This window comes from Panthera tigris, chromosome B1 (genome assembly GCF_018350195.1).
Source record: "Panthera tigris isolate Pti1 chromosome B1, P.tigris_Pti1_mat1.1, whole genome shotgun sequence".
NCBI classification, from domain to species: domain Eukaryota; kingdom Metazoa; phylum Chordata; class Mammalia; order Carnivora; family Felidae; genus Panthera; species Panthera tigris.
Genome location: NC_056663.1, coordinates 72842781 through 72866411, shown reverse-complemented (window position 1 = coordinate 72866411; position 23631 = coordinate 72842781). Strand labels below are relative to the sequence as shown.

General features: G+C 38.1%; 1 protein-coding gene and 1 long non-coding RNA gene across 2 annotated transcripts in view; one reads left to right on the top strand and one right to left on the bottom strand.

The window, feature by feature from the left end:
- DCHS2 (dachsous cadherin-related 2) overlaps positions 1 to 23631 on the bottom strand; it is a 243217-nt gene that overhangs the window by 194661 nt on the left and 24925 nt on the right. The gene's annotated exons all lie outside the window — the stretch shown is intronic.
- On the top strand, positions 1544 to 5628 carry LOC122237938. Its single transcript, XR_006216729.1, has 4 exons — positions 1544 to 1638; positions 2590 to 2684; positions 4252 to 4523; positions 5389 to 5628. It is a non-coding gene; the product is annotated as an uncharacterized LOC122237938 (long non-coding RNA).

Below are 23631 nucleotides of genomic sequence, written 5' to 3'. Positions count from 1 at the left end.
ACTGCTAATGAGAGAAGAACAACACATATCTTAAAAGCAACCAGGTGGTACGTGTTAAAGATCTTACAATACTTTGACTCAGCAATCCCACTGCAGGAATTCATTTTAAATAATCAATGATATGGTAAAAGATATAAGTGAAAATATGTTCATTACGCTTTAAAATTTTTAAAAAATCAAAAAGTTAAGCATGCATCAATAAGAGAATTATATGCTAGCACACATATATCATGAAGCATCCTGCATTCCTTTTAAAAGCATGCTTTCAAAGAAAATTTAATGATTTGGGCAAAAACCAATTCTCTGTCATGTTAACTAAAAAATAAACAATGAAAAATTGTATATGGTCTCCATTAATTACACTCTGTCTCTCTCTTACACACACACACACACACACACACACACACACACAATAGATATATATTTCTTCATGTGTAGACCTCTCAGGCTCCATACGGGGTTACACTAGTAACAGCCCATCTTCAATGGCCAGCCTAGATACTCATGAAGGAGCCCTTATCTCTGCATTACTTCTGGGCATCATCAGCTTGCCTGTGTGTTTCCAAATACTCCTACTCCAGCTAAGCACTTCCAGGGATCTTCTGGGCACCTGCTGAATACCCTCCAAGTACCATCATGTCTCACTAGCCACTGCATGCAACTGCTCCACGGACATGCTCAGCACAAATGCCATCTTCGAGGTGATCTATGGTGACACAACCTGGGGTGGGGCTGGGGTTTTCCGCAAGGAAACAGCCCACCCCTAATTCGGTGGGTATTTGTAGGCTACTAACAATCCCTGTTAGATGCACAGCTTTTAAAAGATTACAAAGGAGACACCATGAAAAGTTAACTGTGTACTCATTTTCAGCGGTAGGATTGAGAATGATTTTTATTTCCTTTTTTAAAGTTTTTTTTAATAGTTCCAGTTTGTCTAGAATGATCATGTATTATATTTAGAATTAGAGAAAGCAATTAAAAATACCTTTAAAGAAAACAATTGCTTTCTAAAGCCTGGATATAGGTGAAAATAAATACTAAAACGTAATAATGGTTGTAGATGTTCAAATAAAATAAGATTAGCCTCTAGGTTTGCAGAGAAAATACAATTTCATGTTGGTTATTCCGTGGTTTTTGCATCACTCCAGTGTGTTTGTAACAATCCCCAATTACCAGTGATAATATTTACATGCGTAAATGTTTTAAATATCAACTCTCAAGCTTGATGAAAAGTTGAACAGTTTACAGTACCGTACGATTGTGGTAGCCATGGTCCTGGACTGCTCAGACCTCCTTACAAGGTAGAAGCTGCTAGGGAGAAGCAAGGTAGCCTCCAGCTAGGATCTGCCCCAGGACCTCGGCCAAGGCCACACCTTCCCCCACCTGCTCCCAGCCAATGACTGAGCACGGTACGGAGCTGGCCACTCCTGCCCAATCAGGGGCCCCCTTCTAATAGGCAATCTTCGCTCTGGGGCACCTCATTGGTCTAGCCAAAACTTTGTCAGAGCTGTATTCAGTTTGAGCGCCTTTCCACCCAGCCGTTTCTCCTTTCCCCTCTCCTTTCACAGGCATTAGTCCTCAACCCCATCTGAGTCCCGTCCCACCTGTCCCTGCTCCCCTGTCCTTGATCCTTTACAGGTTTGTCTGCCAGTGAATCTTCTGCAGGCCTCCTTCCGTCACGGGGCCTGCTTCTCAGAGCACCTGAGCGGACGTAACAACCCACAGTGCTATTTTGTGTTGGTTTTTATATGGTTTTAGAAGAAGAGAATACTGTTAGTGTAGGTACATAGCACATTAGATTTCATGAATGCTAAGCAATTGCTTATTTTTAAAAGTATTCATGTGACAAATACTAAAGACACTAGAACTACTAAATGGTTTGACAAATAGAATTGATAAGAACAGAATATCCAGTTGAAACTACAACTGCTTTCACACGGCGCGGTAATTTTATACATCCTCATGGTCCAAATGGCACTGGTATACACATACACGCATACTTTCCGGGGTATCGATGCCCTCCGCATAACATGCGCAAGGCCTTCCAAAGCAGATGGTTTTAATGAGAGAAATAAGTCAGCAATCTACCCACTAATCGCAAACCTAGCCTTAAAAACAATACTCTACGTACGAACTGATTACTACATTTGTAATCTGAATTCTGTTAACTATCGTCAGACAACATTTATTTCGTTGCACCCAGGACACAGCAACCAGGCAAAAATGAAAGGCATGCAAATTCGCCTGTGCCGCAATCCTACTCATCTTTAGCCTTTCACAATTCTTCCTCTCTCCATCTGACTGCCACTTTGGGGTTGTAACCAGCCTCTTCTCCCCTGTCACGCACATCGGCGTCCCCTCCAGGCTTTCCCACCCAATTACAGTATATGTGCTGCGAAAGTGAGCACGGAGCTTTCCCACCCCAAAATGCGCTTTCAGGCTTCAGGCTTTTTCCTTCAAGCAGCTTCCAAATCCAGGTGTCCCGTCTTCTGAATTTTTTTTTTTTTTTTTTTGGATAAACGTGAGGATAACTTACGTCCTCTAAGGTGTTAACGAGTGATAGGAGCTCACAATACAGTTGCTTTTCAGGAAGAAAATAATCTGGGCTGCAGTGGAAATTGTCCTGCAGAGCTAACCCTGGGACCTGGATCCAAAGGGATTGAAGGCAAAGCCTCATTGCTTTGGTAAGTGAAACATAGCTCACTTCCAGTTTTATGCTGAACCACAGCTTTCTAACTATTCTTTGTCAAAATATGTTCCTGTGGGCTTAGTCTCCAAAGATGTTAATGTTCGGATGCTAAAGAATGTGTGAAGACAAAAATTTCAAATAAGAGAGATGTACAGATAAACATTCAATTTGTCCATGCGTATATTTGTCCAAGCCCAGTGTAGTAAATACTCTCCCACAAGCCTTAAAAATCCCAGCCACTGTTAAACTTACCAGGTCTAGACCTCCTCTCTGCTGTTGACTCTCATCTAATAACATCTGATTTCCTTCTTAGGATTCATAATTAATTTACCAACCATTTAAGCTCAATAACAAACCGACTGGAGAAAGCTCCAGGCCAGCTCATGAGAACAACTGGATCTGGGCCACTTTATATAAACAAAGAATCATCTGACTTTATAAATTGTCATGGGAAGTATCATAGGAAGGAAGAGATTGGGAATGGAAAATGTAAATACTTTCAGCAATTACTAGGATCCTGTCTTTTAACATATAAGATATTTGGCGATACAAGTTCCCACCATTCCTGTAAGTGATCCTTGTTTTTTAAATGCTTTTCACACACACTATTCCATTTAATTGTCAAAGCAGTCCTGTGCTGTAGATTTGTACTGGCTCCACTTTGCAGATAAGGAGATGGCTGTTGGTAGAATTTCTGGGATTTGATGAGACCCACATTTACTAGGTGGCGGACCGGGAACTAGAGCCCAAATAAGAGCCCCACTACACAGCTTTCCATTAGCCACGCAGTCTTTCTTTCCTTCATCATAGTGTGTCAAAGGAGCGTCAGTGGCTGTTCAGGGAAGTGTTTCTTAGCCACGAAAGATGACCACACTACATGATTTAAAAGGTTAAAAGTTACATACATGAGAAAAAAAAATATTTGTGTCTCTCAAAAAATCTAAGAAAGTACATTTTCTCTAGCTAAACCATAAAGCGTAGTATTTTCTTTTGAGAGAGAATGCTATCAAACTAAAATTAATGAAAAGGATAATTCTAGACAGACGGGTAAAATACACGTTATCACTTAAAATATATTTGAAATCTATAGTGAGTCAAAACAATGTTCTAAATGGAAAATAACAACAACAACACTAACAACAACAACAACCACAACACTAATGCTCTGGGCGTCTGGAAACTCCAGAGAGCCAAGTGTCCCGGAGAGTTGATGGTTTACATCATTAGGCAACCATTTCTGTAAATCTTAAATACTTGAATATATTTTAGCCCTCTTTTAAGGTTGCATGCTAATTCTCTGTGTTATCAAGTGATTAACCTTTGCTCTGCAGATCGATGTACTTCTATGGTCTTTTTTTATTAGGTAGATTTTCTGCTTTGTCCTTTGTTGTAAGTTGTCAAGCCCCCCTCCCCCCCTCACTGCTCTCCTAGGTCTCCACCAGGAAACTCTCTTTTAATTTACTATTATTTCTAAAGGACTGTAGGATTAGAAATCATTCTACTAAGTTAAGTTCATTAATGCAACAGATATTTTTAGAACCCCTTGTATTTGTCACCAACAGCCAGGCAGGTGCCAATGACACAGCTGCATGAGATGTGACCCATGGCCTCATAACGGGACTCCAGACTCCAACGCAGACCAGACAGCTAGCTCAGACTGGGAAACTGGGAATGGGTCCCAGGAGAGAGTTTTGAGCCGGAGAATATGTACAATTTTGTTAATCCAAAGAAAGAAAGTAAGGGCATTACAGGCACAAAAGAAAAGTGCAGGAGCAAAGGCATGAAGCAATGAGAAGATTTGATGGACTTAGAAAATGCAGACAACTTAAAAATGGTGAGTCAGATAAAACACTGTAAAATAAACTCCGAGTCAGAGCTACAATAAGCATGAGCGTTAGTAAATGGACCGGGTAACATGTATTTTGGGATTGCAGGGGCCTGTTTTCTTACTTCCTGGTTAGATGTGTTTGAAACTATCATGTAACTGAGCTCTAAGTAGGTAAACTGTCATTGCTGCATGGGCCTATTATGAATTGTGATTTTTTTCTACTAATTAACCTCAGCTTACTTGTAGCTGTCCATTTGTGGCTTCGTTTATAACGTATACTTAAATACAGTGCAACTCCCCAGAATGTGAGTTCTATGAAGGTAGGGACTTGTGTCTTCATTGCTGATTCCCCAGCACCTAAAGCAGTGAAGTGTGTGTTGACTGAATGAATGCACATGTCGCATTTATATAGTGCTTTACAACATGCAAGTCCTTTTCGTACCTTTTTTCTCCTACTAGCATAAGACCAATGAAAGCAAGCCCCACTTTTGATGGATGAGTATTCCCCATGCTTGCTTGGTCCCTGTAGCTCCCATCGCTGTGGCCCTCCTGCTGTGATGGCAGTTTACAAAGCCTGTGTCAGCCCCTGCCTTGAGTACTACTACTGCCTTATGCCAAAAACAATCATGCAACGTGTTCCCCACAAGAAAGGACTTTTACAAATTAAACAACCAACATCAGTAGTACTAATGATTTAGTTTTTTAGAGTATCTATGCCATCAGTTGCCCCTGGCTTATAACAGACTGATCTGAACGAAAAAGTGATAACCAAATTACAGCAACTACTTGAGGCCCCCAGAATTACCTGAAGGGTGTGTTAAATCACATATTGCTTGCCCCTATCTCCTACTGAAGATTTCTGTTTCAGTAGGTCTGGGATGGGACCCAAAAATCTACATTGCCAACAAGTTCAGTGATGATGATGATGCGGGTCCAGGGACCATATACCTTGAGAACTACTGATCTGGAAAATCAGTCTATTAATACCAGATGCAAAAACAGAACACGAGCATGGCTCCCAGTATGATCTGTTTTTGTATGTTTAACTGTTTTTGGTAAGTATTTTTGCCCCACATCGTTCTGCAGTCAAATACAGAAATAAATGTTTGTTCCGAAGAATTATTTTATGAAAATTACAGTGCCATCTATCCTCTTGCTAATAAAAATAAGTTGAAGGAAGACAAAACACACAACACAAAAAGGAGTGGGTAACTGTGGAGAATTAAGGTATTGCAAACTATTTTCAAACATTATATATTTCAATTTGAAACATGTTTCTTTTGCCCAAACGAAAGCAGTAATTTGCTAAAATTTTAAGTAAAATTTCCTATTTATTTTATTTTTAATTTTTTTTAAACATTTCTTTATTTTTGAGACAGAGAGAGACAGAGCATGAAAGGGGGAGGGTCAGAGAGAGAAGGAGACACAGAATCCGAAGCAGGCTCCGGGCTCTGAGCTGTCAGCACAGAGCCCGACGCGGGGCTCGAAACTCACAGACTGTGAGATCATGACCCGAGCCGAAGTCGGACGCTTAACCGACTAAGCCACCCAGGCGCCCCTAAAATTTCCTATTTAAATATAAAGTCAGACGAGTATTTCCAGAGGAATTCAATTTTCATTAAGAATCAAGTTACTCAGTTCATAAACCTAGTATGTAGATACTTCATGCTTCCAAAGGCCAAACTAGAACACAGCAGTTTCGTTCTTGTCTTCCCTCCTCTAAGCCCTAACTTTCCAAAGAAGAGCTAATTTTTATGTTCATAATATAAGCGCTTCATGGTGTTTTTCATTATGAAATTCACCTTGGTTTTTGTTTTGTTTTGAAGCTCAAAAGGTGCCGATTGGCTATTCAGGTCAGGGCTCATGGCCTTCTAGAAGTTGGTGAGCTCACTTATGAGACAAAATGCATCTCTTGCACACACCATATAAAGTCTAGAATTTGAATTATTAAATGATCTTCTGTGTTACAATAAAAATATCTACATGTAATATATGAGTGTGTGTATATGTGTATACATGCTGGAAAGTGTAAAGAAAATAAAACAAACCTAAATTACAACACTCACTGATTCTCAAGTTCATTGGACTGATTATGTTATCTTTTCAAATACTGTCCTCTAAGGATGCGGTTTCCAAGTGCACAGACAAATAGTCCACACGTGTGTGCAAAGCAAATCCAATCCTACAAAACAATAAAAAAACATTATTATGGTATCTTGAGTTACTAAACCTTTTCCCCAAAAAATGTCAATGGAGACTTAACAACAGAAAATACTATAGTCATAAACCTCTTCCAAAAATGCAAAAAAACCCTCATATATATAGATAGATATTATATATTATATTTATATATATTATATATTAGATTTATATATATTACACATATAATGTGCCATATTTCTAAGGAAACATCTCTGCAGTTAACTAATGGAGGCTAGAACTGTGAAGAATTATGGAGAATTCCCATCCATCATGTGTAAAAGAGAAGCTGGACCAGGAGTAGGAGCTCCTATCAATGATACACTATTTCACAATTGTATTTGTCAGGGTGGGGCGGGTTAAGCTTCTTCTGAGGCATTTTCTCATCCAAAACAGAATTCCTCTAAGTATAGGGTCCATTTGGGAAACCCCATTTAAAAATCTGGAAAAGGAAGGTTAGAATTGCAGCAGATGGCCAAGTGATAAGACTCCTGCCTCCATAGGTCTCTGACTTCCTAAGAGGAATTCATGTTTCATAAAAAAGAAACAGATGAGATTCCAGAAGACCAAGAAAAATTCAAAAACCAGGAGTTCATTCTCGTCTGTTGTCACAAAAGGGAGAACAGGAGCAGAAAGCGCCCATCAATGGCCCCACAAATGTCATCTGCGGGTCTGCACCTCCATCCATTGCTTCCCCTTCTCTAGCTCTGCTGTGTCTCACAGGATGACCCTGCAGGCTGTATTTCACAGGCTCCCCTGCCTCCTGGCTTCATTAGATTTGCATAATGGGATGTGGCAGGAGACTAGAGGGCCCAAGATTAGACACCCACCCCCTCCCCCCCTACCCCCCCACCCCCCCACCCCGCCTCTGCAAAGGTGTTTCACTGCCTCCAGTGGTGTCTTTAGCAATGGCTGCACCTTCCCTTGTGGTCTTAGCTACTAACATATACACTCTGTCCCTGTCTCTCTCCTTCTCTCTCATTGTCTCCAAGTTACAAAACCCGATCCAGATGTAAAAGTAAATTATTTGGGACCATTCCACTGTCACAGATAAATTCAAGTCTTATCTATAAATCTGATCTTCAGTATCCCCAACTTATCTGAAGTTAGTTATACTGATTTAATTTATAAAAGTTTCCAATGGTTTAATTACAGACGCTTGTAGGGGGAAAAAAAAGTGCTTCTACATAAATGTTGTTATTTTGATGACCTCCAACTTACCTCTCTTAGACATACTTTACTGAATGATTTACTCAACGCTGATATAAAAATTTTCCATGTGTGTGAAATGGAACTTCCTTTGTCACCAGAGAGTTGTAAACCTCTGTAATATCCCCCAACAAAAGCATCCTGGCATTGCCATTTACGATCTGTTTGATCTTAGGCACATTATTTTACTGCCATAAGACTCAGTTTCCACATCCACATAATGGCTTAACAGGACCTATCTCATGGAGTTGTTGTTAAGATTCAACCAGATTATTTTATATAAACTGTATGGCACTGGCTAGCACAACGTAAGCATTCTATAATCGTTAGTTATTATTTTATTGCCAGCTACAACTTCGTGCCAATAACAGGGAAGGGACACAATGAGAAAAAAAAATCACTAACCTATACATTTGATTAAAATAACAATAATAATAAGCCATCAGCCTAAAATATCCAGATAACATGTGCAAATCCTATTTTTACCCTCAGATTTCAACTCAAGGCTATCCTTGAATTACTGTATGCCAGTGATACCTAATTGAGCTTCCAGACCAAGAAAAACTAAAATTAGTTAAAAGGTAAAAAGGAGAAGTAATTCAGTGAGCAAAGGATTAAGATACGACGCATGAGGTTCTGAGAAGCATCAGATCCTCAGGAAACTATTCCCACCGGCCCTTTTAAGCCCTGAAGGGGGCACAAGTGAGAGCTTTTCTAATACCAGTCCCAAGCTAGGCATCGCTAAAATTTGCTAAGGTCTGATTGTGTCCTACCAAAACTCCCATGTTTGAAGCTCTAATCCTCAAGTGAGGGTATGTGAAGGTGGGGATTTGGGAAGTAATTAGGTTATATTAGGTCACGAGACGAGGGCCCTCATGATGGGATTAGTGCTTTATAAAAAGAAAAAGAGACACAACATCTTTGTCTCTCTCCACCGTGTGCCCACACAGCAAGAAGGCAGCTGTTTGTAGACCAAGAAGAGAGTTCTCACCAGAACTGAGCACCGTGATATTGAACCCCCAACCTGCAAAACTGGGAGAACTAAATTTCTGTTGTTTAAGCCACCCAGTCTAGAGTAACTGTTATGGCAGCCCATGCTAAGACAAAGTCCGAATAAATTTTAGGTCTTATCTAAGAACCTAGAGTTTCTCATTAACAACCTATTGATCCTTGTCTTCCATGAAATATCATTTTCTGTTCTCTTTCAGTATCAGCTTGTTATATATCCAATATAGAGCCACCCAGGACCTAGTTAAATAAAGCTGGTAGATATAGTTTTAGGAAAAGAGATGTCATTCTAGAACCATATCAGCTCTTAGTATATTTTAACAGGAAATTTATATTTACCCATCTTTTAAATGCTAACACTTATTTCTCTATACTACTTGATACATTTTCTGAGAGAGAGGAAAAATATAGACAGATAGATGACAGATAGATAGATAGATAGATAGATGGAAAAGATCATGACATGGGGTAATAGTATATCTTAACTCAGAATAACTTCTCTATAGGTAATTAAATATTAATTATCATTATAAATGAAGTAACTATAAATGTTCTCCTTTAAATCTGTATATAGTAAGAAGGGCTAAAAATATTGCCTGTTCCTCCTTTGTGCTCTTAAGATTATTACCATATGGTTGCATCAGATGGATCCTTCAGTAACTGTATTTATCATTTGCAGAAACATAGACTAAGAACCTGGAAGTTTTCAGTGGATTGTCCAAGGGATAGGTGAAGAGGGGAAGTTTTCTAAAGGAAGACTTAGCCATCCTTGTTCAATTTCCACAGCTTCCCAGAAAGTTTTCCCTGAGGTCAGGAACTGATATTCAAAGTCCTGCACTTGATGCTAAACTAATCAAGAGCACAAGAGGTAGGTCACACTTTTAAAATTCAGAGGAAGGAACGGGACAGAAGCCATCTGGCAAGAACACTCCCACCCCACCCCATCTTCACCACCCCCACTCAAAAAATGAGATGCTTCCATTCCTCTCTCTTTAGTATAACAACCATATTTTATTATCTGGGAATGTTTATCCCCTTGACATACAATATCTTTTGTTGCTCCCCTCCCCAAGTTACAAATAATATACCTACGATTTTTCCTTAGATTTTTGGCTTCATAAATACTATTTCCATTAACATCTTTTCATACTTCAAAATATGGAAAGTTGAACATCTCAACTCAATGCTCTCTCCCTAACACTTTACAATGGAGCACAATACTGTATGTAATCAAACCTTATGTTTGCATGTTGTTGTACAGCTTACAAAAGCTCTCATACATACTATATTTTGCTCCTCATCACAAATCTATAAGGTAAGCGGGGAAAAGATCTTATCATTATTCATGTTCTCAGACAGAAAATTAAGTGCCTGGAAATAGTTGTTCATATTGACTCTGTGTTCTTGGATGGATGGAGGGATAGACAAGAGGGAAATAGTTGTTGAAGTTTCTGGTACAAAGTCTTACAACTATTAAGTGATAGAATTTAAATTCCTTCCAGAACTTCTCACTCTGAGTTTCTTATATCCAAATGACAACTGTTCAAGTTCTGAAATGTGACTTAGGGAGATTTAGCAACTCTTTTATATATATGTGTGTGTATACACATATATATACACACATATATATGTATGTATATGTGTATATATGTATGTGTGTGTGTGTGTATAGACATTAAACATTTGGATAAAGAAAAAAAATCTAAGAAGCTTAGTATACATACCATCCACAACTTAAAACAGATAAATGTGTAAATCCAATATCTAGTAGATACCACGACAAAGGAAGATAATAAGAGAAGGATAAAAAGGAAATAATTGCATGTCATTCTTTAATGTAAGATTATACTACTAATGTGTGTCCACTTAGTGTTTAAGTTAACTAATTAATTTAAAATGGCACATGGAATGATAAAAAGTCAGTAATTCAAAGATGTACAGGAAAAAGTAAGAATTCTTCCTTTGCCAAATCCTCAATCCCCTTCCCCAGGGTCTTCTGCATCTTTTTAAGTATACATTTACAAGTATACTTCTGCACACATTTACAAGTATGCACAAACACACACACACCCTACTTTTTTTCAGTAAGAATATATATTGACATTTTTTCTAAATTAACATACACGGATCCACAAAAATCACACCGGCTTCTTCTCCACATAACGTCTTAAGATTCTCAAGTATTAATTCCCCTATCATGGCATTTTTCAGAAACATATATTTTCTTTTTCTTTTTTTTTTTTTAGCGTTTATTTATTTTTGAGACAGAGAGAGGCAAAGCATGAACGGGGGAGGGTCAGAGAGAGGAAGACACAGAATCTGAAACAGGCTCCAGGCTCTGAGCTGTCAGCACAGAGCCCGATGCGGGGCTCAAACTCACAGACCGCGAGATCATGACCTGGGCCGAAGTCGGCCGCTTAACCAACTGAGCCACCCAGGCGCCCCAGAAACATATATTTTCCATGTGGCTTGGAGGTGGTACTTAAGCCACACAAGCTTATTTACTTCTTTACTAGAAAGCACATATAAAAATAAAAACCATCAAGATTAACTATGCATAGAATGAAAAATATTCCAAGAGACATAATATATTTTAAAATATGCCACTTAGCTTCCCATTATCCAAGTGAAGTCAAAATACAACACTTGTCTACCAGAGTAAAACTCAGAAAATGAATTAACATCAGAGTTAACCCATCCATGTAGACTGGGAAACCAGCAAAGTCACCATGTAAAATTTTCAAGCAGATCAAATCAGACTGGTCACCAGATTATGCTCCAGAGTGTTAGATGGAGGGCACATACGGAATTCCTAGAGAATTCATTAAGCCACCACACTGAAACCTATCACTGGGTATGTTTTGTGACTTAAGAAGTATTAGCAAGAAGAAACTTTTCCTTCATTGCTTTGTAACTTCTCTGACAGAGAAATAAAGGTGCAGCTTGACTTCTTCTAATAATGACAGACTAAGTAATTCCATCCAGTCTACTCACTGGACAGCTAGAAAAGTTCGACAAAATATTTAAAGAAATAGCCAACTGATGGCATCAAAGAGCTCACAATATAGATTTGCTGGGAAGGGAGTCCAACTTAATACATCCCAAATTTGGAGCAACTTCCTCCCCTGGGAACCATACCCATTCCAGGGAGGAGAGCTGGAAAGCTGAGAGGCTGAATAAGATCTGCAACAGCTTCTTAGTGCTTAGATCATGGAGACTGCTGTCCAGGGCCTATAAAAGGTTGGGGAGAGCCCTGCCAAACTCCCCTACTTTGGGCTGGGATCCCTAAAGGCTGTCTCTTAGGAGTCAGGATGAACTACAGGGAGGCCCTCAAATAGGCTGCAATTCAGCTTTGAATCATCTCAGTTCCTGAGACTGGAAACAGGTGATTCTGGGCTATCAGTCTCCCTAGGTGTCCTAGAGTTCTAGCACCTCCGGGTACCTGGCAGAAACAAATAGAAATCATAACTGTTAAAAGAGATCATCTTCTGTATTATCATTTGCTGCATAAAAAATTACTCCAAACTTAGTGGCTGAAAACAATAAGTATATATCATCTCATAGTTCCTATGGGGCATCAGAGATCTAGAAGCATCTTAGCTTAGTGATTCTGGCTCAGGATTTCCAACAGGCTTCATTCAAAGAGTCAGATGGGGCTGAAATCATCTAAGCTTTGACTAGGCGTGGAGGAGTCACTTCCAAGTTCACTCACGTGGCTGTTGCCAAAAGGCTTCAGTTCCTCACCATGTGACCTCTCCATAGGACTGCACACAGCATGGCTTCTGCCAGAGCAAGGGTTCCAAGAGCAAGAGAGGGAGACCCTCTCTTGGAATATGGAATCCACAGTCTTTTTTGTTGTTGTTCTGCCTTCATTCTTTTTCTTTTCTTTCTTTCTTTTTTTTAAGTATAATTGACACACAATATCCTATCAGTTTCAGGTGTACATAATAGTGTTTCAATATTTTTATATATTACAAAATGATCCACATAAGTCTAGTTACCATCTATCACTATGCAAACTTATTACAATATTATTGACTATATTCCCCATGCTGTACTTATATCCCATGACTTATTTATTTTATAACTGGAAGTTTGTACCTCTTAATCTCTTTCACCTATTTCATTTACCCCCTAAATCCTTACCCCCTCTGGTAACCAACAGTCTGTCTCCTGTATCTATGAGCCTGCTTCCAATCTTTTTTTTCATTTGTTATTTTTCAGACTCTACATATAAGAAAAGTCATATGGTATTTGTCTTTCTCCATCTGATTTTATTTCATTTAGCATAATACCCTCAAAGTCCATCCATGTTGTCATAAATGGCAACATTTCCTTCTCCTTTATGGCTCAGTAATATATATATCACAATTTCTTAATCCATCTACCCATTAATCTAGGCATCTATTCATCTTAGGTTGCTTCCATATCTTGGCTATTGTAAATAATGCTGAAATTAACATGGGAATGCATACATATTTTCCAACGGGTGTTTTCATTTTCTTCAGAGAAATACCCAGAAGTGGAATTGCTGTATCATATAGTAGTTCTATTTTTAATTTTTTGAGAAACCTCCATAGTGTTTTCCATAGTGGCTGCACCAATTTACATTCCCACCAACAGTTTACAAGGGTTCTCTTTGTCCACATCCTCACCAATACTTGTTATTTTTTGTCTTTTTGATAATGGTCAATCTGACTGGTGTGAGGCAGTATCTCATTGAGGTTTTGGTCTGCATCTGCCTGATGATTAATGATATTGAGCTTTTTTTCATGTGCCTATTGGCCATATGCATGTCTTTTTTTGAAAAATGTCTGTTCAAGACGTCCACCCATTTCTAAATCAGGTTGTTTGTTTTTTGATATTAAGTTGAGTAAGGTCTTTATATATTTTGGATATTAACACATTATCAAATGCGTGATTAACAAATATTTTATGTAAATTGTCTTTTCGTTTTGTTGCTAATTTCCTTCACTGTGCAAGTTTTTTAGTTTGCTGTAGTCCCACTTGTATATTTTAGCTTTTGTTGCCCTTGCCTGAGGACATTGATCCAAAAAGAAAAATACTGCTAAGACCAATGTCAAAGAGCTTACTGCTTATGTTTTCTTCTAGGAGTTTTATTCTAGGTCTCAAGTCTTACATTCAAGTCTTTAATCCTTCATTCTTTACTTTATTTTTTATATGGTATAAGATGGTGGTCTAGTTTCATTCTTTTGTGTGTAGCTATCCATTTTTTCATTCCAGCATTTATTAAAGAGACTCTCCATTCCCCATTGTATAATCTAGCCTCCTTTGTCATAGATTAATTGGCTGTATGCGTGTGGGTTGATGTTTGGGCTCTCTATTCTATTCCATTGATCCATGTGTCTATTTTCATGCCAGTACCATACTGTTTTGATTACCATGGCTTACTAGTATAGTCTGAAATCAGAAAGCATAAAGTGAGTTATAATCTAATGTCAGAAGTGACATACCATTACTTCTGCCATTTTCTGTTAGTCAAAATTGACTTACTAAGCCCAACCTACACTCAACAAAGGAGACTACACAAGGATAGAGTCACAGGGACCATCTTTGAGCCTGACTGCCTCATCACCCTAAGACTCCAATTACTTTTACAAACAGTTCTGAAACTACAATAGCCACATACAATCATAGATAACAAGAAATACAAGATAAAAGTCAGAAAGAAAATGCAATAGAAACAATGGACAACAGCAAAGTTCCAGATATTGGAGTCGAGTTGTCAAGGCTTTAAAAACTGTTTATCTATTTTGCTCATGGAGAACAAAAATGGAACAAAACAACAAAAAAAATTGATGAATTTTCACATATAACTCTAAACCAAAAAAATAAAGCCCTACAGTTTTACTTCCAGGTATGATGTACTTCCCTGATGCAACCAGGACTAGACTTACTGTTTTCTCATTAGCAACTAAAAAGCTAGACAAAACACAGGAAGCAACATTTTTTGAGTTGTGATCCCTAAGCAGAGAGAAGCAATGTGATTGTTACAATCACCCAGTGTAGAGGCTGACAGAAGACACAAAACTCAAGACTCTCCGAAAGAAATGACAGATTCTTTTACTCACGGCAAAAGCGGTAGTCATCACGTCAACATATTCATGTCAGTTTCCCATGCCCAATTAGGGTGAAGTGGAAGGCCAGAGGATGCCTACATAGGCAGGGGGCTGCTTTACAGAAGAGGGACACTGAGCTTCAAGAGCCCATTGTTTTAGATCCTGCTCTTTGTTCTCATTTTTTTTAATGTTTATTTATTTATTTTGAGAGATCAACTGTGAGTTGGGGAGAGGCAGAGAGAGAGGGAGAAAGAGAGAATCCCAAGCAAGCCCCACACTGTGAGTGTGGAGCCTAATACAGGGCTCAAACTCACAAACCGTGAGATCATGACCTGACCTGAAGTCAGACACTTAGCCAACTGAGCCATCCAGGGGCCCCAGCCTGCTCTTTGTTCTGAACGGAGACATTACCTCATCTTTCCAGGTTACTTGCTGCAAACACAGCCTGATAAATAACCTAAGTAAAGAGGACCCTGCATTTTTGGCTTACCCAGCAAGACATGTAGGGAAGCTGACCTAGTCTATGTCTAACTACATTTCATCAAAGTGAAGCATGTTAGCTGGGTCAGAATTATAGCTCTAAAAACTGAATTATTCTTTGCCAGCTTAAGAAGACAGACTGTTTATACTCAATGCTTCTTAATCAAATAAGAGAATTACTGCTAGAGCTTAAGCAATTGATCCAATGCTTTTACTTCTTTAGCTCAAGAAATATAGGTAGTATATATCATATTTTTATACAAAAGGGAATTTAGGACTTAGCTATTACCATAATTCCTTTTTTACTACAACTTCCTTTTCTAGCATATAAGTAATACTTAATCAAAAAAATTCTTGGCTTTGTTGAAAGTTTAACTACCTTCTTTTCCCATATTCACAGGTATTAAATGTTGTAAACAGATACTTTGTCAGTGTCTGATACATCCTCCAAGTATTTACTATAACATCTATAAAAGTTACACAATATTGCTGATTTTTTAAAATTTAAAGAAAATCCACAGCAAGAGAAAGTCCCAATTGCATCCAGAGATCATTCTAACTAATCTGGTATACATTTAAAAAAAAAAAAAAAGAAGATTGAAATTTGTTCATGAAAATAAAATCTATTCGTGTTTATGGAGTATATTAGTACAGAATAAAAAGTAACTTACAAGTTTGATACACCATAAATGTGCTGGCTGTTGAGTTGTCTGATACTCTGATAGAGTTCATACTATTATGTTACATATTTAACTTGAGTCTTGTACAAGTAAGGGAGTATTGCCAGGCATAAAATGATATTATGTGATAGTACTTACTAACAAAATAAGGCATATCTCAATATTTTATTCTTATTGATATTATATTTTAAATGGCTTTAATTCTCTATATATGTATATTTATGTGTATATGCCTATATTTATATATATATACACATATACACACATATATATACATATAGGCATATATATATATATATATACACACACACTCTGTAGCCATCAGACCCAATTGAACATGGAAACTCATCTTTTAAAATTGCTAAAATACTAAAAATATTCAAGAGACGTATTAGCCAACTTTTAAGAAGGAGTTTGAAGAAATGTCAAAAATGTAAAAAATATTTATAAGTTACTCTAAACTAAGCAGTATAATTATTTCTAAGAATAATACTTAAAATATGTACATGTTTCTGGAAAAAAGTTTAATGAAAACAGATATTTACAGGTTAAATTATAATTCAAATGCATGATGAAAATGATACTTAAAGGTAATTTTGAAGAAATCATTTATAAAGAAAATAGTCTTTTTATAAAATATGTGAATTTCTATAAACTGGACTTGTTTAAAGTAAGGCTCTATCTTTATATATGCTTTATAAATGCTTACAGAGTGATATTCAATATCACAATCCCTGAAGTCTGATGAAATCATTCTGTCATATGCTTATGCCAAGATTATTGAATAACCATGAAAAAATGTTGAAGATACATGCACATTTAGTCATTGTGTTGTGTAATATCTGGCAGGTACACATTTAAATTAGTTCGACGAGGTAAAGTTTGTTTTAATGCCTGACCATCATTATCCTAAAACCAAAACCTCATCTGCCTGCTATCCTGTGTGATGTCCACAGTCTTCCATGATTAGTTGTTTCATATACACAGGATTATTAAATGTGAGCAGTACTCCAGCTGGACATTCTTACCCAATGACCAGAGATTTTAATTGCACATACATGTTTCATGAGCAGTAATATCACATTTTAAATGTTTTAGCATGTTTCTTCAGCTCATCTCTATACAATTCATAAAACAATCAAGATTATAATATGCAGCAAGAGTGAATGCATAAGCTATAATCACATATTATTACACATAGAAAAGTGTAAGCCATTTTATTTTAAAAGTTTTCCAGGACTTTCTTAGAGAACTTATGTCACTTAAGCTCCCTAATGCAGAATTTTCTGCCTAAGAATCATGATTTTGCCTGGCCAATTCTCTACATTAAGCTTCCAATTTATTCAATGGACATTTTTCCATATGAATGTTTTCATTAAAATTCTCATTTGCCCTATAGTATAGTATTACATTTGCTCTAAAGTCATGCACTGGTGGAATATCATTTTAATTTATGTTATAATGACATCCAGTTAAATAAAATGAGATGAGTCTATTCCATAACATTTCTTCATTGCTACGGATACAACGAAGTCTTTAAAAGGAAAATCCGGGGCGCCTGGGTGGCGCAGTCGGTTAAGCGTCCGACTTCAGCCAGGTCACGATCTCGCGGTCCGTGAGTTCGAGCCCCGCGTCAGGCTCTGGGCTGATGGCTCGGAGCCTGGAGCCTGTTTCCGATTCTGTGTCTCCCTCTCTCTCTGCCCCTCCCCCGTTCATGCTCTGTCTCTCTCTGTCCCAAAAATAAAATTAAAAAAAAAAAAAAAAAAACGTTGAAAAAAAAAATAAAAGGAAAATCCTATATTCATTAACTCATTCATTGAATTATTCACTGATTCCTTCTCTGAATGCCAGGTATCACCTACCTCCAGTAAACCTAGTAGTAACACTACTAGACTTTAAACCATTCATTAATATACCAAAGATTTATTGCCTACTATCTTCCGGGCTTTGGACTCCTAAAACTAAAATGATAGAAATGCAAAAGAATAACACAGGATGTTAAGTGCAATAATTAAAGGATCCCAAATTTATTTATTTACTCAGTGTCTCCTTCAAGTACTAATTGAAAGTGGCCTAAAAATGGCCTACAAAAGTATATACAACATAGAAGAATAGAAATACATACATTAGAGAGCTGAGACTAAGAAAAAAATGTGGGTAAATGAGAAGGAAACAGTAAAGCCAACCATAACAGTGCTATAACTTACCATACATTGCTAACACAGGTACAAAACAGCACAATTCTACCGAAGAAAATTTTTCAGTATTTAGCAAAATAAAAACATCTACCAAAATTATATATAATGAAAAGCACACTTTGATCTAGTAGTCCCACTCTGAGGATTTATCTTAGAGGTAAATCTCACAAGTACATAGTGACACATGAAAAAGGTTATTCACTGCAACATTGTTTGTAATACCAAATGATAAGGAATAACCCAAGCCCATGAATGAACTCCGGTTAAATAGCATATAGCACTTCTACTCAGTGAAAAACCTTCCTGTGCTCAAATAGAGTGAGAAAAATCGCTGTGCACTGAAATGAAAAATCTCCAGATTTGACTTTGGGTAAAAAAGGCAAGATGTAGAAGAACACACACACACACACACACACACACACACACACACCACCCTTGGTGAGGAAAGAAAGGAAGGGAAGAATATACGTTTATGCTTGCTTGTATCTGCATAAAGAAACGCTAGAAAGACTCATAAGAAACTAATGTAAGAGATATATAGGGGGTGAGGGTGATGCGTGAATTGGTTGGGCACAGACATGAGTGGGGGGAAACCTCAATATATAAATTTCTATATTGTTTTTACTTTTAGACATCATAAATATAGTATCTATTTTAAAAAGAAAAAGATATACTAGGCAATAGCATATAATTGCTAGAAGAAAACTGCAAAGTAGCTCTGAATTTCCTACAGGTCAAATCAAATGGAGAAACTGTTTCAGGAATCAGAGACTCCAATTTGAGATTTGAAAGGAGTTTCTCTGCCGTATACTCACTAATTGGACAGTGTGTGATTTAGTGAATGATAATATCAGCAACATCTTTTATGCACACACTTAGGAGGTTTCCAGTCATGCCCCTGCTGAAAACTCCAATGCCCTTCCACTGTATCAGAACAAATCCAAACCTCTCCCTATGGTCTGTGATGCCCTACATAACCTGGCCCCTACCTATCCCTTCTACCACGTTCCCCTGGATCATGAAGCTCCAATCACATTGGTCTTCCTTCTGAGCCCTGACCACACCAGCTCCTACCTGTCTCAGTACCTTTGTACTTACCGGTCCTTTCTGCCTTCGATGCTATTCACCCAGGTGTGGCACAGCCACCTCCCTCTCATCATTCAGGCCTCAGCTGGAATCCCACCCTCTTAGAGAAACCTTCCCTCTCTGCTCTCGCTGAAGGAGCACCATCTTGCCTCCAGCCACTCTGTAGTCCATCACTACGCTCTATATTCTCTATAACATTTAATACAGTTTATTTTTTCATTATTTTAATTTTCCGACTTCTCCCCCAAGAAGACACCCTGAAAACTGTTCACTACACTATCTTGTATCTCCAGTGACTCGACCAGGTCTTGGAACATAGTGGATGGCCAACAAGTATTAGCTGAATGAATGAGTAAGTGACAAAGAATGAGAGAATGAAAGAAGGAAGCAAAGGGAAGAATGGAGGGAGAGAAGAAAGAGGAAGGAAGGAATTTTGTAAAACTCAAAAATCACCAAACTTTGGCAAATTATAAGTAAGATCTGTCAGCAAACACTGTTATTACCTCACATAACGTGTTTACACATCAATGGCTTATGCACAATTTTCAAACATTGTTAGTTAGGTCCCTGAGTGTTTTGGTGGTGGTAGGTAGTGGGGTTTTCTGTTTGTTTGTTTGTTTGTTTCTCTAAGTTCCTCTTTTTTTTATTTCTAGTTTTACAATTTTTTTAATTGAGGTACAGTTGACCTACAATATTATACAGTTGACCCTTGGGCAACATGGGCTTGAACTGCACAAGTCCACTTAGACATGGACCTTTTTTGATTCATACAGTACTATCAAGGTATTTTCTCTTCCTGATTATTTTCTTAATAACATTTTCTTTTCTCTCGCTTACTTTATTATAAGGATACAGTGTGTGACACATACAACACACAAAATATGTGGTACTTGACTCTTTATGTTATCAGCAGGGCTTCCATTCCACAGTAGGCTGTTCACAGTTAGGTTTTCAAGGATCCAGAAGTTTACACAGATTTCCAATGGGCAGAGGCCACTGCTCCTAACCCCTGTGTTGTTCAAGGCTCAGCTGTATGAGATTCAACTGTACAGGAGGGCCTAAAGTTTGATACCACTGTATATGTAGTCATTCATCTAACAAGCCTTGTATATTAAACAAAAACAAAAACAAAAAAAACATACTGGGGATAGGAGTGCCTGGGTGGCTCAGTCGGTTGAGCATCTGACTCTTGATTTCATCTGAGGTCATGATCTCATAGTTCATGGGTTCGAGCCCTGTGTCGGGCTCTGCACTGACAGCATGGAGCCTGCTTAGATTCTCTTTCCCTCTCTCTCTGCCCTTCCCCCACTCACTCTCTATCTCTTTCTTTCAAAATAAATAAATAAACATTAGGGGGGGAAAAAACTCATACTGGGAACGTCCTAAGAGTGTCACTACCACCTGGATTTAAGTTTGATTTATAATGACTTTGTTTTTCAAAGCAGTTTTCTCCCCCTCAAAAAATTAATAAAGCAGGACTAAGGATTCTTTTTCTTTAAATTTTTAATGTTTTTTTTTATTGTTTTTGAGAGAGAGAGAGACAGAGTGTGAGCAGGGGAGGGGCACAGAGAGACAGAAATACAGAATGCGAAGCAGACTCCAGGCTCTGAGCTGTCAGCACAGAGCCCAACGCAGGGCTCGAACTCGTGAACCACAAGATCATGACCTGAGCCGAAGTTGGCTGCTTAATCAACTGAGTCACCCAGGCACCACATGGACTAAGGATTCTAAAGGGAGATTCTATCACCACACTTTTCCATTGTAACTTTCATTGTAAACTTGGTAATATTTGGTCAACGTTAACTAAAGATCATTTTGGTATAGATGGAGTTTCACATACACCTAAATTTAGTCAACCACACCTAGAAATCAAGAGAAGTAACCTAGAAAAGGATCTTCTGGACTACTGGGTTTCTATAGCTGGGCCACAGAAGATTCTAACATCAAAACTTAACTTTCGTCCAGCCATTCACAGTGGTTGAATAGAAGAAGCCTACAAATGGTTTCTATGTTTGGCCCAGAACTGAACATACATTTATTTATGTTATTTATGTTGTTTGTTCGCTTGTTTGTTTATTATATATGTGCTGGCTGGATTTTACGACCATTGCCATGTGGCTTCACAGCACACTGACTTGCTTAAAGTTACACATTAAAGATGTCTCAACTCCACAGTGTCTCTGACAGCCCAGTTTTGTATCAGAACGACTCCATTGTCTACACAATGTGTTAAATTACTCATACAAAGATTACTCCCTATTATTTGCATCTGTTAAGGCTTATGTGTTTATTTATTCCAGCACAGGTCTGAAATAAATTATGCTTAAGAAAAATGTGTTCCTGATAATGCTCTTTTCATATCACAGCATGAGGGCGACTGGTGTGAAAGCCTTCTCACTTTTGATCAAACTGTGCTTTCCTCGATTTTCAAGGTTGGCTGTAAAAAAGAGCTATGTTTCTAATGGAGTTGGAAATGATTTATCTTAGTACCTTGCTGGCTGTCCTCGATCATGGATGATTTTCACTTTTCAGCGAAACCTCCTGAGACCCACTGACCCTTCTGAGACACATCTGCACAAACCTAACAGGACAGCAGTCTCAGGGAGCAAACATCTCTGCCATCACTAGAACCGAAGCCTCATCACGGTCACGTGCACTGCATTAGTTCTACATCTTTTCCATTCTCTAAACGTTAGGGAATGCTTTAGAGTCTGAGACTGAACTCTTCCCTGGAAGAGTAATTCTTATTATTGCAAATCTATGCTAAACCTTCACTAAAGATGTAGGGCAAAAAAAAAAAAATACTAGCAGAGGCAGAGACTAAATATGCTCATCGTCCAGATTTCAAAGCTGATGCACATTTTGGTAGGTGACGTGAACAGTGCTGGAGCTTTCAGACTGAAAAATGTAATCATGTTCTTATTTTAATAGTGATGCCATTAAGGATTCCACTGAAAATGCGGTATATCTTATGTTCTGCGAGTGTCTAGCAAAAACAACTTGCTATTTAAAGTACAGCTCTGGGCAAAGAAGGTGGTTTGGACTGCGCAAAGTTATTAATTAACATGACAGCAAACCTTCAGGACATGAAGCCACAAAGCAGCTCTCTGGCCGGATGTCAACAGTGTCACACATATGTAAATAATCCACAGTTTTAAAAGGCCCTTTCCTCTTCTATGCTTTATCCCCTTGACAGTAACACTCTGTACTGAGATCTCTTCCAAGTCTAACATTTGTGATTACAGGACAGTATGAAAGTAATCTTGGTTCCAGTTACTTTTTTTTCTAAATCTCACAATAATAACATCATCCCAGAAGTGAGTTCTGTCACATTCCTAGAGACAAATCAGACTATGGTCAGCATGTCAATCCACTGTGGCCTTACCCAAGCAGGTAGCACTAAAGGTAAACTAGAATGTCTGGTGAGCATACCCACATGTTCTAGTGTTATAGGTGTATTTTTAAACATCACCTTTTCTATCAACATATTAGAAAGTCCCCATTCTCCCCCTAGAGTTTTGGCATATGAAACTCTTAGAAGACATCTTCTTGACTTACTGTAAGAGGAAGATTTTACTCTTACTAACGTGTCAAAAATCTAATGCATTTTATAATGTTGTTTTTCAAATGGGCGGCTGACACTGATGGGAACAGGTAGGCTCTGAACAACTGCCTTGGATCTCAAAACTGACATGAAATGACATGTGTCAGAGATGATCCAATTCTGCCTGAAGCACACCTACACCCACACACCTCACACCCACACACTTCACACATACACACACCCCACACACGCGCCTCACACACACACACCCCTCACCACACACACACCACACACACAACTCACACACACACCTCACACATACACACACACACACACACACACCTCACAATATACACACACACCTCACCGCACACACACCTCACACACACAAACCACACACACCACACACACACCTCACACAACCTCACACACACACACACACACACAATAAAATCTCTCCCTACTAATAAAAGCTGCTTCGTTATACTAATAAATTTCAGTTAAAAACCAAATGTGAAAACCTTTCAATAGTATATATATATGTTCAATATCAGCTAACTTATTTTAATAATTAAGTAAAATTAATCCACATAACGTAATGGAAAACAGCACTACACCTGACTAGAAAAG